The 19,817-nt window shown below is 33.1% G+C and overlaps 1 pseudogene; it reads left to right on the forward strand.

Annotated features, from left to right (window-relative positions):
* The first annotated feature begins 820 nt into the window (after positions 1–820).
* The window catches only part of LOC149543643 (elongation factor 1-alpha 1-like), an 84,492-nt pseudogene continuing 65,495 nt past the window's right edge, over positions 821–19,817 (forward strand).

The raw sequence follows: 19,817 nt of genomic DNA on the forward strand, positions 1-19,817 counted from the left end.
TATATAAAAAAGAGGAGCTTTGTGAGAAGGAAAAAAATATGGTCATTACATATAGAATTGCGCATCAAGCATGAAGATAGAATTAGAGACACAATTTTGTATCTAGTGGACAAAGTTGGTTGGCCTTCATTTTATTTATATTTTTCAAAATCAGTAGAGATATGCAATGAGGTAATGAATAATGAGGCAAATTTAAGGCTGATTTTGGACAAATGAATTAGTAGGGATGATATCATCATAACCCTTTGTTGTCATGTGATTGAATTTTCTAATGAATGAGTTAAAAGAACTTTTGACCAGGCTACTAACCTCTTAGATTTTGATTGTAAGAGATTTTTTTGTAGAAATAAAATATTGTTTCCTAAAATACCTTGGTAAAATTTTTGATCTCTTTCTACATGTATTTAATGGTATAGGCTAGATAAGAGAAAGGAAGGAATGGGCTAAAGAATTGAATGGATTAATGAGCATTGGGCTTAATAGAGATGTAAATGATAAAAAGTATATTTTTTTTGCCAAAACTTCAATGGAAGTGGCATGATTTCAATTATTGTTTTGATTCTTTTAAACAAGCTTTTGAAGAAATGGGGATAATTGGAAGAAATGTCTTCAAAAAGGAACAAGAAATATTGAGTTTCAATTGCCCTGATGATACACTCTTTGACAAGTGGGTAACTGATTATGCTCCAACATTAACATAACTATTGAAAGAGGTCATTCAAGGAGAAAACATGGACAAGTCTATTGCTATAGAAAAGGTGTTGCTAATTAAAGTATCAGTGCAAACAAAGAGATTAGATGAAGAAGAAAAATTACAACTATGCACATGGAAGTTCAAACTAATGATATGATAGGAGATCAACAAATTGTGATAAGTATCCAGATCACTGAACCTGATACATCAACTATAAGCCAAGTGGCTCCACTGTTGGAAGAGCAACAAATGCAACAAAAGCAATCACCAGATGCAGTGGATCAGAAAGAAGTTGCTACAATATAATTGGTCCCACCACAACGAGATCAATGATAAAGACATTTTTTTTTAAAGTAGCAAGTGAACACCAAAAATTTTCTTTTTTTAGTAGCATCAACTTTTGTCCTTTTTTCTTTCTTTTGTTCTAAGGACAACTGTCCTTTTCCCTCTATGTCCATATCTTGTTGCATCTCACACTATATAAGTGAGTTCCCAAGGCTAGAGGAGGGCCTGAAGTTTGTTTAACTTTTAGTGTTTATGGTATTATTTGCAGCTGGTCCATTTTTCTTTGTGTTAATTGTATGATGTACTCAATTTTGCAAGTCTAAGAATATTGAATAACAAGTCTGTCATATCTAGAGTTTTTATTTACTTTATACCAATAATGTATTAGTTTCAAAGAATAATAATACAAGCAAGGAGTTCTAAATATCTATGTCTCTAAATTCTATCTCCATTTTCATATGCTTGTTACTTTGCGATTGAGTAAGAAAATTTCATGCAATTTAATACAACTTAGATAGGTTGTACATCAATTTATTATTTATTTTAATTCAAGGAGTTAAGTAATTTCTTCCAAAAATAGGGTTACAAAACATTTGAGAGGAATATCATCAAAATGGGGTTTAGGGTTAACAACTGATAATTTTAATTGCAAGGAAATTATATAGGTCAAGTATTTACTGGTGTGGCTCTATACAACAAATGGATAAGGCAATCAATAGTTGGGATCTAACTACACTGGTGGAGCTATATCCAAGTTTATTGGATATAATTAACAATGAAACATGGTTGTCATGATTTATAATTTGGCACTCTCCATGTCATCATTCAGTACCTTGTGCTACAAAGTATTATTGCATTGTGATTGATGCTCCTAGCCATCATGCTTTCATTGAGAATATGATTACTGGAACATCCTAGGCTGATTTTGCAGTGCTAATTATTAATTCAACAACTAGAGGTTTTGAGGCTAGTATTTCCAAGGATGGAAAAACCTGAGAGCATGCTTTGTTGGCATTCATTGTCAGAGTGAAGCAAATGTTTTTCTATTGTAACAAAATGGATGCTACCATTCCCAAATACTCAAAGGCTTGTTATGAGGAAATCATAAAGGAAGTTTCCTCTTGCCTAAAAAAGTTTGGATACAACCCTAACAAAATTCCTTATGTCCCAATCTTAGGATTTGAGGGTGACAACATGATTGAGAGATCAACCAAGCTTGACTGGTTCAAGGGCCCAATATTGTTGGATGCCCTTGACTAGATATTAGAACCCAAACATCCATCAAAAAAGCCTCTCAGCTTGTCACTTCAGGATATTTTCAAGATTGGTGGCATTGGAAATGTGCTTGGGGATGTGTTGAGACTGGATTGATTAAGCCAAGTATAATTGTCACTTTGGACCAACTAGGATGACAACTAAGGTTAAGCCTATAGAAATACATCATGAAGCTTTGTAGGAGGCATTGCCTGGTGACAATGTGGGATTCAATGTCAAGAATGTTGTTGTGAAGGATCTCAAGAGAGGATATGTGGTCTTTGAGGCTACTAATTTCACATCTCAGGTTATCATCATGATTCATCTACGTCAAATTGGAAATGGGTATGCACCAATGCTAGATTGTCACACATGCCACATTGCTATGAAGTTTTCTGAGATCATGACCTTCTTGACATTTTGTATGAAATATCATAGAATCTTTGTATTGGGTGACAATTTTGGGTTTTTTTTTAGGTTCTTTCTTGAATGAACCCTTGAACCTATTTTTATTTTAAATAATATATATAGTGGCTCCATCCATTCTTGTTTTTTAAAAAAGAACAAATGGATAAGGCACTAATCATAAGTTTTGATGCAAATTGATGCAATTGTTTGGTTACACAAAGTACATATAAATCAAATCAATTTTACTTTTATATAATAAACAATCAAACTATTGGTCTACACTTATTTTTAATAATTTTTCTCTAAATTATAGGTAGGTACTGTAATTAAGGAATTATTACAAATTTAAGAAGAATTGTGACCATTATCTGCTATAGGGGATAGATATGGAGAGAAGAGTGTGAATGAATGAATTTTTAATAGGAATATTAGAAAATATCCAGTCATATAGAGCATAAAGTGTAGAGAGTCCCTATGATTTTGTGGAAGTTGGTCTAGATCTGAAGATAATTTAGTTGAATATAGGAAGTAGCTAACCCTTAGACTAAGTCTTACCTTTTGCATCTAGTCTTCATTTATTGCCATGTAAACTTGATAGGGATACATAAAAGCCTTATTCATTCCTTAAATCCCTAGTTACTTTTTCTTCACATCAAATGAAGATTTTGAATTTAGAACGATATGATCACCTCTTTTATTGTCAGAGGAGTCATGAAGGTGCAACACGGTCATCTCAATAGTTAGTCTAGCTTCACAACTTAAAAGGATAGCATCCAGATTGAAGTCATGAATTTGTGACTAACCATACGTTGCATGGTTGCAGGTCAAGTTCTGCCTTAAGAATACCTTAGGGGGCCCACAATTTTCATAACCATTAGATCTTATTAGATCAATGGCTAGCATATTCACACTTTCTAAAGATGGAAAAAGTTTAGCCAATGCAGGAATATGAGCTTTTGATACATGTCTTGGTGGGCCAGGTGCATATGAGGTCCTCATCACATCATTGCAAGGGTTAACAAGAAGTGAAGACTTTAAAAAATTAAGCAACAAAACTCTCGCGCATTCTTAAAAATAAAAACAATGTAAACCCACTTTTAGGAATCTAGGGGAAAAAGTCATTAGGGTAACAAAAGTTTAGGTATTTCAAATGGATAACTAGATTGTTCACTGTAATTTTGAAAAAAAAATTAAAATGTTAAAAACTAGGCCAAAATCCTAAATATGGATGACCTTTGAATGCACCATTCATCCATATTTTCTTCCATGGTGACCATTGTAACTACTATCAAATTTCCTTGCAATCAGAAACCTTTGAACTCACCTTCAATTAAATCTATACATATACGTATATAGAAAATAATTTCATATAACTAGCTATATTTTGTATCTGAATAATGCAGGGAGACATGATAGGATTTTTTGGATTCACTAACAACGATCTTGAAAGCCTTGTAAAGAAAGTTGCAATGCCTAGTCCTATTTCTTATCTAGATCATGTTATTGCTCCCCTATCAAGAACTGTAACAATAATTAACCTTGATCAGGTACTTTTTATAATTGTTTCTTAACTACATTTCTATAATTTAATTCATAGCTATACCAAATTTCTTTAATGCTCACCATTTTTGCTAATAGGTATACTTGGCTCTAGGCATCTACAATTACAATACATCAACATAAGTTGCAAATTCATCTATTTAATATCAATATGAATATATAAATACAATACAATATAAATTTATGAATATCAATGTTGCATTTTACATTCTCTCTTTTGTGCTAATTTAATCATTCTTTAAGTCACATTTGGGACTTTTCATTTATTTTATGGGAAGTAGTAACTAGGGATTTGAGGCTATGGATTTGCAGATTCTTCCAAGAGTTCAAAAGATGTTGATCTTTGATTATTGGTGAGCATATAATAAGTTTTGATATGTATTTCTAAATGTTGAATATATGAATTAATAGTATCCATTTGAAGTACACATTCACTAGGAAGGTGTTGTGGAGATAGTATTGGATTTATACATCACATGGATAGACAATAGTGGGGTAGTGTAGGAAATTTTCTTCCAAGATTTTGTGTTGCTAATTATATTTGTAGTTCTCATAGACATAATGCTTGTTAAATTAGGATCTGTCCTTCCTATTTAAGTGTCACAAACATATAGGTTGTGTATCCTTAATTTAGATATCATGAATATCTAGGATGCATGTTTCCAATTCAAGAACTCATGAATATGGCCATTATGTCAGCAGGCTATACAAAGTTGAATGATAGGAGAGAAAAAAACCTCTACTTCTAGTGTTGGTTAACCATTTCCATTAATTAGGATTTTATTTTATTTTTTTCTTTTAGACTGCATATGTCTAAGCTTATGATTTTAGTCAACATCTCTTGGTCACAAGTTAAGCTTATGTGCACTACTTCATAGGTTGGGGAGCTAATAGGTGGGAGCCAAAGGGAGGAGGAATTGGAAGTTATTGAGAAAAGGTATGTGGTGCAATGGGTTGTCTTTTTTCATTCTTTGTAATCAAAATCATTTGAAAAATACTTTTTTTTCTGCATAACTCTTTTATGATGTATGGATGTAGCTACACTATTGAAGAGCCACCTTAAGTTGTGACAACACAAAAGCTAACCAAAGCAGTCCATTTCACACCATCAATAGTAATCAAGGTTAACTTGGGGTTAAGATGGTGATGATGCTGAATGCATTATTTGCATTGTCAGAAAGAGTTAAGTGCAAACTCTTGTCAAGACTGCATACCTATGCAATCATTGTTTACACCATTGTAGGATTATTTTCTAAGTTAAGAACCTAAGTTGCAATGGTGTGATGATAGTTATTCTAGTGGTTATCATTGTTTCATAGTAGTCAGCAGAAATAAATAGCAAGTAGTCATGATGAAGTAATCAATAGTTGAAATTTTTCTTTGTAGCTTCAAAGGTCGACATGGTCAATGAAGAAATGAATTCATGTAGCTACGATGGCATAAAATAGTTGGTTGTGAGATAGTTATCTTTCCCCTTTCATTGCTTTAGAACTACCAAACATTTCATGTCCAACATTTATGAAGTATTGATTTATTTTTTTAAAAACAAGTTGGTTGAAATTTCCACCAATGCATCGACCAACATTGGTGGGAATTCCAACCAATCTTGGTGTAAATTTTGACCAAAGATTTGTCAACATTTCAACCAAGGCATTGACCAAGAATGGTGGAACTTTTGACCAATCCTAGTGGCAATTTAGACCAATGCATCAACACAATAAATCATTGACATTTTGACCAATACAAGATTTGGTCAAATTTTTCATGAAAAAATAGTGACAAATCTATTAGTCAAATATAAGACCAACATGGGTCAAAAATTTGACCAATTTTCATCGAAAAATGAGTCAAGTTTATTTGTCAGCATAGAGACTATATTGGTTCTAGCATAATTCACAAAAGCATGTGTGGCATGTTTTCATTTTCCTATAAGTAGTACAATATGTCAGGATGACATATGCATGGGTGCAATATAGTATGGTCAGTAGGGACAAAGATATTACTATTTTATTATGATAGTGTTGAGCTAACTAAACAAGGTAAAAGACATGGAATCAAATAATTTAGATTAAATAATTATTTTTTTAGTTAAAATAATTACTTAACTAATTGGGGACAACATCTTAAATGGGAACCCTAAGTGATCAAGAGTTCATTTTGTAATTTTGCAAGTGTGTAACGTAATGAATGTCAACAAGTTCAAAAAATAAGGTATAAATGAAAAGCTTTGAATGCAAATTTAAGTGTTACTTTTGTGATAAATATGCCACTTGTTTGAAATGAGAATATTGTTGTAAGATCAAAGATGTGTGAATTTTTTATCAAGTTTTTTGTGAAGAGCATCAAAAGGAAAAATTAGATATTGAATATATAAGTATTAGTGAAGAGGTTTTTGTATCCATCTCTTATATTGAAGAACCTCATTGTATACTGCATATTTGGGTAAGTGGCCCATCTTGCATACTTTGTATATTGTAATGATAACTCTTAATAAGGCGGATGATTCTAACAAGGAATAGATCTCTAACAAGGACCCAAACACTATACAGATCTAAGAGACTTCTAACAATGTCAATATCTTTCAGAAGATACTTTTAATTAGTGGATCATTTTCTGGGTACCATCCCCACTGGGTTTTTTCCTTGGGCATGGTTTCCCTAGTTAACAAAATATAGTGTTAGGAACTGATTTTCTTTATGGTTGTATTTATTATTCAACATAATTAATTTACTTTCATATGCAAGCTACAAGTTTGTTAAAGATCTTGAGTTTTGGGAAAAAATTTGAGAAATATTTATTCACCCCCTATTTTTCCTATCTATAACAATTGGTATCAGAGTGTAGTTACTCAAAGAAGACTTAATAGCTTGAGTAAGATTCATATATATATATATATATATATATATATATATATATATATATATATATATATATATATATATATATATATATCGAATAGTTATAGAAAAACTTATAAGAAGCTTTTTGGTAGATTGATATTCTTACTGAAGAAAGAAATACTCTGAAAGACAAGTATGAAGATGCAAAAGACTACATTGCACAATTGAAAGATAAGATAAATTATCATAAGTCCAAGAAAGAGCATAAAGATCAAATCAATGATAGTAATGAAGTTTCAAGACTAAAGAAATAAAATGAGCTCCCAAATGATGAAGTGAAGATTACAAAGATAACGTTAAGCTTGAAGGATGGTGACAATAAGACTAAGTCATATTTGAAATCAGAGAATGTAGATCTAAGATCTAGCCTTACTAAGTGACATTTGAGGTAGAATCTACAAAGTTGCAATATGCAGAGCTTGAGAAATAAAATTTGAATGTGAAAGGAGAATTAACTTATTATAAGCTATATCTTGAGAAGTTGTATTTTGGAAATAAAAATCTTGATGAGCATATCTTTATATAGAGACCCTCTTATGATAAGACAGGTCTTGGATATCTTAGAGAAAAGTTAGCTAATAAGTTTGAAGCTAGAAAAAAACCAAATTTTGTGATTCAACTACTTAAAAATAAGGAAGATAATTTTAACAATAGTGAGTAAAATAAATTTAAAGACATGTATCTAAGAAAGTTGAGAAAGTTGATCAACTTGAGAAAATTGATGTATCTAAGCAACCTAAGAAATTTGAATCACCTAAAAAAGTGAGGAACAAATTCAAAGGTAGACTTTATGTATGCAATGAATCTAGACACATGAAAAGAAACTATACGAGTATGTCTTTTAAACATCATTCTAGTTATTTTTATAATTGTCATAGTTTTTTCATAGAGAAGTTGATTGTAAGAAGCCTAAATTTGGTAATAATATTAATAATAGTATTTTGTTAAGAGTTACTAATTGTTGGAATTTAAAAGTAGGAAGATTTACTTCTGAGGGGGGGGGGGTGTGGGGGTGAATCAGAAGTAACTAATTCTAACCTTTACAAAACCATTTAGCTGAAATCATTTGCATGCATCAAATTCATCTAATAAATAGAAAGTAAAGACATGCATGAAAATGGATAACATAAGAATTTGGTAACCCAGAATCCCTCCAAAATGAGAAGGTAAAACTGGGGTGGGGATCACACACACAAAGTATCACTACAGAAATATGTAACTGTTTAAGGTTACAAAGTTTGACCACTTCAAATGGTCTACCCTATGAAAGGCCTATCCTGTTAAAGACTTTACACCTTGTTAAAAGTGACCTAGTTAAAGGATTTACAAACATTCACTTGGAATGTTACCCTGTTAAAGGATTTAGCACCTTGTTTAAAGGCTTACAACATGGCTATTAAACCAACCTATCATCATAGGATTTTCATTCCTAATACAATGGCTAGAGAGTATTATAAAGTCTTGATCTGATGACTTGTAATCTTCAATTGTTGATTCCATATCCTTGTTCTACTCTTTCTACTATGATCCTTGCTTGATCTGATATATCTCTCCTTAAAATTTTGATACTTTATTCTTGATCAACTAAATTCTGTAATGTTGTTCTACTCTTTCAAAGTCTTTACACCCTTCTGCACTTCACTATAATTCACCCATACACTTCTCACATGCATGCACACAATAGGGTTTTGTCCTCCTTTTAAAGGCTTCGAAGACTTAGGGGTAGGTATGAATCTATGATTAGTATTCAATTATCTTTTCTTGCTCATTTCATTCATTTTTCCTTTTGGTTGCATGCCTATTCCATTTTTCTTATTGGCTACATGTTGATTACATAGGAAATGCAAAAGATTCGATCTTATCTTCAAGATCCTTCAAAGATTCATCTTAAGTCAGCTTTTAAAATGGTTTACATCTAAGTTTGTGAAGATACAAACTCATGTGTTGATTCTATGTTACTTGAAACTTACTAGTTGTTGATGCTCGACACATATAGGAATTCTATCTCAATCGGTCCCTATAGTAATTCTATTTAACTGGGCATCTATAGTTTGCTCAGCACCTATAGTGACTCAGCATCTCTTCTCACTCAGCACTTGAATCTTGCTTGACACCTAAAGTTCACTTGACACCTACTAAATCTCTAGCTTGGCACATACTATAGCTCGACATCTGTGTTATACTCAGCATCATCTTTGAGACTTGGTTAAGTGTGTTGACACTCAATTGTTAAAACCAATCTGAGATGAACAATCTCCCCCTTTGACATGAGTGGCAAAAACACTTAACTAAACATTATGGATCTTATCCCTATAAGTATAATATGAATTATGTTCAGCATATGTACAAAACTTCAAAAACTTCTTCAAATTTTTTTGTAGAAAACTATATACCTCAAAAATTTGTAATTCCCCTTGAGCTGATGTGCCATTTCTATATCCAAAATCTCTTGTGTTGAATTTGTCTCATGTTGATGTATCTAATATTCTTTGCCTTGTTATACTTTTGCATCTGTTTGTTTGTACTCTCCCTTTTTTTTTCCTCCACCTTTCATACATCTTCTTGTAGTTTATCCTTTTGGTTGTATCTCCTTATTTCTCCTCAAAATTCAAAATTTTATATCTCATATCTTTGGGTATATCTCCCCCATATCTACATAATATATTACTCTCTCATTCTTATTATTTCCTGACTTTATTATATCTCCCCTTTACATGAATATCTCCCCCTTTTTGACACTTATGTCAAAGGGTCCTAAGAATGAATAGAATATTTAGTCAAAAACAAGGCCTTTTAAGGTAGAAAGATTAGAGTCTTTCTTTAAAACATTTTCTGCATAGGCCACTTCCTTATGTAGTACTTCTAGATGTGGAGTAATAAAATATTGAATATGTATTAATTTGGCCTTAACATTGGCCTATTCTTGTGTCAGTACAACTAATTCCTTCTAAGTGTGAAGCATTGCTATAAAATGCTTCTCACTTTGAGCTAGATCTTTGTGTAGTTGTGTGTTAGATATCTTAAGATTTTTCTCCAAGCTCAGTATCCTTTGGCTAGTTTCTTGTGTGAAAAAGGATGAGTCACACGATTTGGAATACAATGAGAATATTTTCTCAAGTACTATTTTTGCCTTTTCTATTTTCTTAGCCAATTCAATCTATGATAGTGCTATCTCACTGGATATCTTCTCATTAACCTTCATTTGAAATTTCTTTTCAAACCATTCTAACAATTTAACATTAGTATCAATTTCTTTGCTTTGTACCTGGTCCACTATGTTGGACAATTGGTCCATGATAGGCTTTGTTTCATTAGGTACAGGCAAGCTGAATGCATCAAGGAATATATCTTTGATTTCTACCAATTCTTGCTTTTGTCTATACTCATTTTTTAGTATCTCCTACTTCTTCCTTCTCTCCAGTGCCTCTTGCACTTCATTTATCTATGTTGGGTTCATTGTCTTAGAGTCATAACTTGGTATGATTATTTCTTCATCAAGTGAAAGGTCTCCATAGTGAAGCACCCTTGCTACCTCAGTGCAGCTTGAGCATAGTGCTAAAATTTGTAATGGTAGGAGTCCCTGAGGTAGACAGATTGACTAGTGTATGTATTGTCTCTTGCTCTCTTTCCTTAGAGGATTTCTCAAATTGACTAGTGTCTGAATTGATCATGATCAGATTCTATCTTTTCTTCATCTGACTCTAGGGGTGCAAAATATTTTCTTCATTAATTTTTTTCTATAGGCCCTCCTTGCTATGTGGATCTTTACTTTCCCTATTCCTTAGCCACTTTTTTTTGTTGCCCTTGTGTCTACCCTTGTAGTTGGCTTGGCTAGGCTTGGCTTTATTGCTTTCTTCTTCCCCTTAGGTTGTGCAACTGGCTATTTCTGTGCCTTTCTCTTCTTAGGTTCAGCCTTGGGTGCTTCCTACTTGACACCTTCCTCTTCTTCTACATCCTCACCCATGCCTTGGGTCAAACAAAATGTTTCTTGTCCTTGTTGTTCTTCATCATCCTTAGCTTCTTCATCTTCTTCTTCTCCTTCTATAGTGCCCTCACCAAATTTGGCCTTTAACTTCTTAACCAATTTTTCCTTCTTCTTTTTTGTGGAGGTAGTCTTCAACTCCATGTCTACCTTCGATATAACCAAATCAAAAGTTCCAAAATGTGGTGCACTTTTGTCTACTTCCTCAACTAATAATGTAGTTATGGTTGTAGATGCTTCATCTATGTTTATTTCATAGTCAGGAGATCTTAACCATCTAACTCATGGTGTGGATACTTGTATATAATTATAATCAATATCTACAAGAAAGCATACATCATTTTCATGATTCAATGAAACTGGTATTCTTAGCCTATGCTTCATGGTCTTCTTGAAGTCTTCATAATAGCTAATCATTAGGGTCTCAAAATTAGCTCCCATTTGTTCAATGTATTCATTAACTTGAGCTACTATAGACCTATTGGTCTTCTAGCTTACTTTTCCAAAGGATGGAAATTCATTCTACACATAGAAAAATATGCAAATCAAAATTGCACCAAACTTGCATTGTGCTCCCTTGGTTCTTCTTATTGTTGGTAAATTCTCATTGATATGTCACAATTGTAGTTATGTAAGATCATAGGCATGATCATTTTTCACTAGTTTGTAACCCACATCCACTGCAATGAAAGGTACACTCTTAAGTTTGTTGGATTGATAGAATTTATGTGTAGTTACCCTAACAACAAAGTCAACAAGAGGGTCTTGAATAGTGTCTATTTTCATTGCTCTCTTGTTCCACTTGGTACCTGTGTTCTTCTCAATTGCTTCCTTAGAATCACTTCTAAGGGTCTTTGGCTAATCTAGGGTTGGGTACCATGTCACTCTATGTAAAACCCTTTTGGTAATTTTTACTAGACCATCTTCCAACCATAAGCTTCCATCATGTATCCTGCTAAGTATTATCCTGATCCATTCAGTTTTAAAAACTATGGGAAATTCTAGGGCATTTGTCAAACCCTTCTTCTCAGCAATTTGGTATTCTTCTTTTAAAACTCCATTTTCACATAATCTCTCATATGCTTCCCTCATCTCCATATCTCCAATGGCTCCAATTTTGCAATTGTAACATTATCTAACATCCTGAACCATAACTACCTTAGGGGGTATAATAGATAGGGCTCTAGTTGGGTCATTTTTATATGCCACTTTTGGTATTGACCAAAAATCTAGTTGTTTCACTTCATTTGACACTAGTTAAACCTCAAACAGCTCTTTCTCCTAAATTTTCCTAGACCTAGAAGCCATTTGTGTGATCTAGGGTTTGAACACAAAGAAAACATGAAACTGCATAACTTGGTACAAATGTAAATACCTTGAATTTGATGAAATTGTGCTAAAATTACTTTTGGAATAGGCTCAAATGCTAGATTCTCTACTTTGAAGTCACTCTACACTCTTCTTTTTCTTTGCTCTTTGTTCATGATGAAGAAAAATGATTCAAAACATGATAATATACCCTATTTTCATTGCATTTAATGCTTAGTGCATTTATAGCTATCCACTTGACTTCTTAAGCATTTTTGCATTACTCAACTTCCATTATCTTTCCACCACTTGGCATCCATAGAAGTATCCTTCACTCAGCTTCCACTACCAACTCGATTGCAACTAATCATTCAACTTCTACTGTCTTTGGAAATCAACTTGCCATGTATTGAGATTTTACTCAGTATCTGAGAGCAACTCGGCAATACTTATGAAACCTTGAAAATTTAGCTTTCCATCTCTATTCATGTTGATCTCTTCTTTCTAGTACTTGGTTGTTTTAGGAACTAATGCATGATATAGCTTTGTATATAAGTTCCTCATGCATTATCATGCTTAATCTGATGAGTTGTGACCACTTTACCTTTTAGGTGAAGTGATCCCTTCATTTGATGTGTTATTCCCATCTTTCTTGTTCCAAGCCTTATTCATCTATCCTCTGATGTGTTCAACATCTACCTTCTCATTTCCTTTATTGATCTCTGGTTTGGGTGCCTTTGACCTTGTTGGGAAAATTTTTCTAATATGCCCAGTCTTTAAACAACTAAAGCATTTAGTTTGGCTTAGCCATCTACTATAGTTTCCCCTAAAATGTGTTCTTATGCAGTTCTCAGGGATGTATCCATATTCTTGATAGTAATGACAACTATACCTAGTGTTATAGTCCTAATTGTAGTGGTTTCCATGGTTATTTCCCCTTGTTGGCTAATTATGTGTCCACATAGGCTTTGATCTACACTCAAAAGCTCTATGTCCATACTTCTTGCAATTGTAGCAATGACCTTCAAATCTTGGTGTTCTGAGAGTCTTAGTCCTGTAGTTATGTGCTTGATGTCCTTGCTTGTTGCACTTATGATAGTGACTCACATTCTTAGTTTTTTCATGATAATGGGCATTCTTTCTCCTGCATACATTAGAGGTATGTCCCTTTTTACTACAGAAATGACAAGTAGGTTTAGTGTTCTTACCTTTGTTACTTCTTTCTTCAATAGTCTTGGATCACTCTCCTTATTTAGTGCTAGTGTATCCTAATCCTGAAGTATCATTGCTAACCCTTGGTAATTTTAGTAGCTACTCAAAGTACTTGATAGCCTCATTTGGTTTTTTGAAGCTCTCTACAATTTCCTTTTCTCTTTTCAATTCATCTTGTAGTTGTTCATTTTGCATCTTCAGTGTAGAGATCTCAATGTCCTTTATATTCAATTCATGATGTGCATTCATCATCTAACTTAGGGTGTCTAACTATATGTTTGAAATTATTATAAGCTCAATTGACTGCTCTTCCAATCTGCTGGCAACATTTCTCTTCTATTCTTCAAGCATAACCTTATCTTCAATGACTCTTTTCTTTTGTTCAGTTACTTCACAAAGCATCATGGCTTGTAATTCTTGTTCAAGCTTGAGTGTTTTGATTTCTTTTGTTTGAGCTTTATTCTTATCCATTATGTCTACCATTGCTACATCAAACTCTTCGGAATCTCATTATGCAAATAATATTGTGGTGTCAATCTCCTTGTATTGTGTATCATTCTTACCTATGGCAATGTATCTTCTTCTCTTTAAGGATTTTCTCAATTCTTCTCTAGCCTCTTCCAAAGTGTGTAGAGCAAGTTGTATATCAATTTCCCAATTCTCTATGATCTTTCCAAGTTTTTAGACTTCCATTTCCAAATCTTTTCTCCAAGCTATGAGGCTCCTCCTTGTGAGTGGGGGGGGAGGGGATGAATCAAAAGTAACTAATTTTAAACATTTCAAAACCCTTTAGCTGAAATCATTCACATGAATCCAATTCATCTAATAAAAAATAAATAAAGACGTGCATGAACCCAAAAACCCTGCAAAATGAGAAGGTAAAACTTGGTTGGGGATGACACCCACATAGTATCAATGCAGCAATATGTAACTGCTTAAGGTTACAAAGTTTGACCACTTCCAATGGTCTACCCTATGATAGGCATGTACTGTTAAAGACTTTACACCCTATTAAAAGTGATCTTGTTAAGGGATTTACAAACGTTCACTTGGAATGTTACCCTGTTAAAGGATTTAGCACCTTGTTTAAAGGCTTACAACATGGCTATTAAACCAACCTATCATCATAGGATTTTCATTCCTAATAAAATGGCTAGAGTGTATTATAAAGTCTTGATCTAATGACTTGCAATATTTAATTATTGATTCTGAATCCTTGTTCTACTCGGTCTACTCTAATCTTTACTTGATCTAATATATCTCTCCTTCAAATTCTAATACTTTGTTCTTGATCAACTGATTTCTACAATTTTGTTCTATTCTTTCCAAGTCTTTACACCCTTCTACACTTCATTATAATTCACCCATACACTTCTCACATGCACACACACAATGGGGTTTTGTCCTCCTTTCAAAGGCTTCAAAGAGTTAGGGTTAGGTATTAATCTATGATTAGTATTCATTCTTCTTTTCCCACTTAATTCATTCATTTTTCCTATTGGTTGCATGCCTATTCCATTTTTCTTATTGGTTGCATGTTGATTATGTAGGAAATGCAAAAGATTCGATCTCATCTCCAAGATCCTTCAAGATTCATCTTAAGTTGGCTTCAAAAATGGTTTACATCTAAGTTTGTGAAGATATAAACTCATATGTTGATTTTGTGTTACTTGGCATTTACTAGTGTTGATGTTCAGCACATATAGGAATTCTATCTCACTCAGCTCCTATAGTAATATTGTTTAGCTCAGCATCTATACTTTACTTGGAACCTATAGTGACTTGGCATCACTTATCACTTGACACTTGAATCTTGCTTGGCACCTGAAGTTCACTCGGCACCTATTCAATCTCTGGCTCAACAAATACTATAGCTCGACATTTGTGTTATACTTGGCATCATCTTTGAAAATTTCTTAAGTGTGTTGACACTCAATTGTCAAAACCAATTTGAGACCAACAACTAACCCCGTAGAAAATAGAGTTATTGGAGGATCTAATTTTATAAGGAATTGGCATTATGTGATATAAGTGCAATAACTTTTGATATATTTCCAGAGATAGTAAAGCATAGATTGGTAAGTTAGGACCTAGATCTTATGGATACAATGTTGCTTTCTATCAAATTTGTCACATGGGACAAACAAAAAGATATTATAGGATGAACAATATGAGAATTTCTAAAAAGCAATGAACAACATGAGAAACCCAAATCCTAGAAGGAATGTGAACAAGAAAAAAAGGAATGAGAATAGCAACAAAAGTCAAATAGAAAATGTGAAAGATCATGCAGGAAAACTTGATGAATCATTTGTTAAAGCTATGAAATTTTTCCAAATGCTTAATTTTTTACCAAAAATGGAATACATGTCCCTATTCTTAATTCATATGTGGCACACTTAATAGAGAATATGAAATTTTAGGAATTTTCAACATCCTATTCCACTCTAATTGTACTAGCCAAATGGGCCCACATAAACTTTCCATTATTATTGTTCATAGTGATCATTGATGTTGCAGGCATTTTTATATCTCTAACTTAGACTTTGACCTATGTCATATTTCTTCAAGAATGATCAAGAAATTATATCATTTCACATAGTATCTCTAGAATACATGTTGTCTTACTTGAATTTCATTCTTGATAATACCAAACATAATTTCCTTGTTGATAATTTTCATATATTGTTGATGTTAAATATATATCTATCATTGTATATAGTAATCCAAGAAGTCAACTCTTCATCTTCTCTAATGCAACCTTTACCTTGTCCTTTGTAGGTCCCCATAACTTGGCTCTGATATCAGGTTAATTAAGTTTGATCACATTTATATTTAGATTTTAATCTTATTAAGATATGTTATATTAGACTATTATATCTTTGGGGGTCTTTTTTGACCTAAATTTTCGACGACAAGCAAATTTGGTGTGTCAAATTCTTTTTTTTCTAAAATGATCCTAATAATGTAAAAATTTCAAGGACAATTAAGTTTAGCATTGAAATTTCAACATTGTTAAGGATATATTTTGGAAATACAATAAATAAGAAAAGTAGACTCTAGGAGTGGGGAAGTGAATTAGCACTTAAAACTTTAACCATAAAATCATTAGCCACACATCCATCTCACAATTTGTGCATGTAAACTAAAATACCAAGTTAAGGATACACATCCATAGCATGAAAACAAATAAACATTCACACATATGACAAAAGATATGATTACTGAGAAACCCTCCAATGAGAAGGTAAAACTAGGGTGGAGATGATAGCCACAAATCTTCACTATTGCAGTTTTAAAGTGTATCCATTGAAGGTTACAATGTTTTATCATGAAACATGATCTACCCTATGAAAGGCTACCTTATTAAAAGCTTACAAGATTGTTAGATCTTACCCAATTAAAGGATTTCAACACCTTGTAGGAAGTGTGTTTGGTTAAAGGACATGAACTAACAATGAATTTAGCACATGGTTAAAGGATTTACAATAGCCTCTTAAGACTATTCTATTAAGATAGTTAATTGATTCACCTGTAAGAATATCTCAACAATTGTCCTACAGTTAATAACATATCACCTCTTTGCATGTGTCCTTGATCCTTCTTTAATCATATGTATCTCTTCTATCCTTTAATTCATTTCCTCTTTTCTCCTCTAACTAATTCTGCAATTCATACACTATGATCACTCTTCCTTAGTCACATATGAATGCTCTATTTGTGCATGAAAACTTCTCACTTGACTCATACATGATGTATTAGGGTTTACCTTCCTTAAAAAGATTTTTGTGACTTAGGATTAGGTATGAATCAATAACTATGATTCACCCATATTACCAGTTAATCTATCCCTTGTCCTTATTGGTTGCATGTACTACATAGGGATTCTAAATTAAAATTTGTTCTTATCATCTAAGATTGCAAAAAAATCCTTAAGTTGGATTCAAAATGTTTTACATAGTAGTTTGTGCCATTACAAACAACTATGTCCAAAATTGTTTTACTCGGCACTTGAAGTCCCTAATGCTTGGCATCAATTATAACTTCATTGATGTAACTTGACATCTAAATGACTCAACATCTATTGATCACTTAGTATTTGCATCACTCGACATGATCTATCTACTCAGCACTTGTTTGACTCATCAGTAATTGTTTACTTGGCACTTACAGATTATCTCACTTGGCATGCACTATTTGACATGTTATGGTTGACATGCATTACTTATTCTGCATGAACTAAGTTCTCACTTGTAAATGAATTAAGTGTATAGAAACTCATATGTCAAAACCAATCTAAGATAGAAAAATCTCCCCTTTTGACATGAGTAGAAAAGACACTTTTTCATGCATGAATGATCTTAACTTATGAGAATAACTCAAATACTCACTATCTCTGTTCAAAATTTCAAAATTATGCAAAACTTGAGTTAACAGTCATACCTCAAAATCTTATAACTCCCCCTAAGTTGATTATTTTGATCTAAATCTAAACCAATACTCCCATTAAGTAAATATGCATATGTTGAATTGTGATGTACTCAGTTTCTGTCTTTGACTCCCCCTTTGTTTGGTCTACCCCAAAAATGTATAAATTATTTCCTTGGAGTTATTGTCTCTCCTAAAAATGTCTTTTTATTTCTCCCCAAAACCTATGTCTCTTCTCCCCAAAACTTATCTCTCCCCTTTGCTTATTTCTCCCACTTTTTGACACTTATGTCAAAGGGTTATACACTTATAGTGTCTTTGTCCAAGAAAGATTTATATACCTCAAGTATTACCTTTAGAGCTACATCCCACTTATCACATGCTACCTCCAATGATTTGATTTGGATAGATAACTCAATACAAGGTGAACTAAGTCTTCTTGTGTAGAAAGATAGGTATCTTTCTATATCATTGTTTCTGCAAAGGTTCCTTGTGTAGTATCTCTGTATCACCTAATCTAGTTAGTGTAAAAGGAATATTAATACTAAAAAAAGCATTCACAATAACCAAATAAGTAAACGCTTATGATAGGACCAAGGAAGACACCATAGAGGAAAGTAGACCAAAAATGGTAATCTCCTCAAGTGTTTCCCATGATGACAAAGCTATATCCTTGATGGATAGTGGATGTATGCTCATAATGTATTCAAGCTTCCAATGGATGGGTATTTATTAAGTATGGGGGTGGATGGAAGATTCAATAATGGAGGTGAGGATGGATTTTAGCATGGTTATGGTGTAAAAATGGTTGTGATATGGTGGTCAATGGGGCATTATGATTTTTCATAAAAGTGGATTATGGATTGTGAGAGGGAAGGGCTTTATTTATAGGCCAAGGGTAGAGATATGGGTGGTCAGGTTGCAAGGATGGAAAAATGGTGAGGGAGGGCTATGATGCTTTGAAAGGGGAGCACATGGATTGTGTTTGTTTGTAGCCAACCAAGGAGTGACACTTGTCACAAGGAGGATAAGTGTGAAAGGATGGGAAAGATGGTTGGTCAAAGGGAGTAATGAGGGAGGAGGAATGTGTAAGAGGGATGTAACAAGCATTAATGGCATGTAAGAGCCATTAATGCTCTTGGATAGAGATGGAAGAGGATAAGGGAAACTTTTTTACTTTGGCTTGGGTTAGCAAGTCTTAACCCTTGTTTAAAGTTGTGCACAAGTTTAGGAGGGGGATTAAGCTTAATTTAGAAAGGGGGTTAGAGAGCAAGTGGTTTAGCTTTGATGAGATGGGTTAGTTAGGTGGCTAAGTGAGGTTAGTATGGGTGGATGAGTTGGATTAGGGGTAAAGTTAGGGTTTATGGATGTTTTAAGGGTTTAGGATGATTTATTTAGTAAAGAGGGGGATGTGGGATTAAATTTAATACATTTGAGGATTAATTTAATTTAATAGAGGAATAGGGTTTGTAATTGATAAGTTGATTTTGGGTTATCATTTGATTTTATCAATTGGACTATAAATAATTTAATTAATTAATTAACAAGGAGATGACAATTTAAATAATAAATATTTAATGAATAATGTCATAAGAGATGACTAACTATGATTTCCTAGTTATGTGATCAAATTTAGGTCTCTACATTTTACCCCTCTTTGACATAGTGTTGGGGCAACAGTATTTCGAAGAAGTTTGAATATGAAAAACATGAATAAGTTTTTTTTGAAGGAACATGGTTGCCCTAGTTTTTCAATAGAAGATGAGAGAGTGGATTGCATGATGGC

Source organism: Cupressus sempervirens, chromosome 8 (assembly GCF_028749045.1).
Source record: "Cupressus sempervirens isolate cs-2001-9-10 chromosome 8, ASM2874904v1, whole genome shotgun sequence".
Lineage (NCBI taxonomy): Eukaryota > Viridiplantae > Streptophyta > Pinopsida > Cupressales > Cupressaceae > Cupressus > Cupressus sempervirens.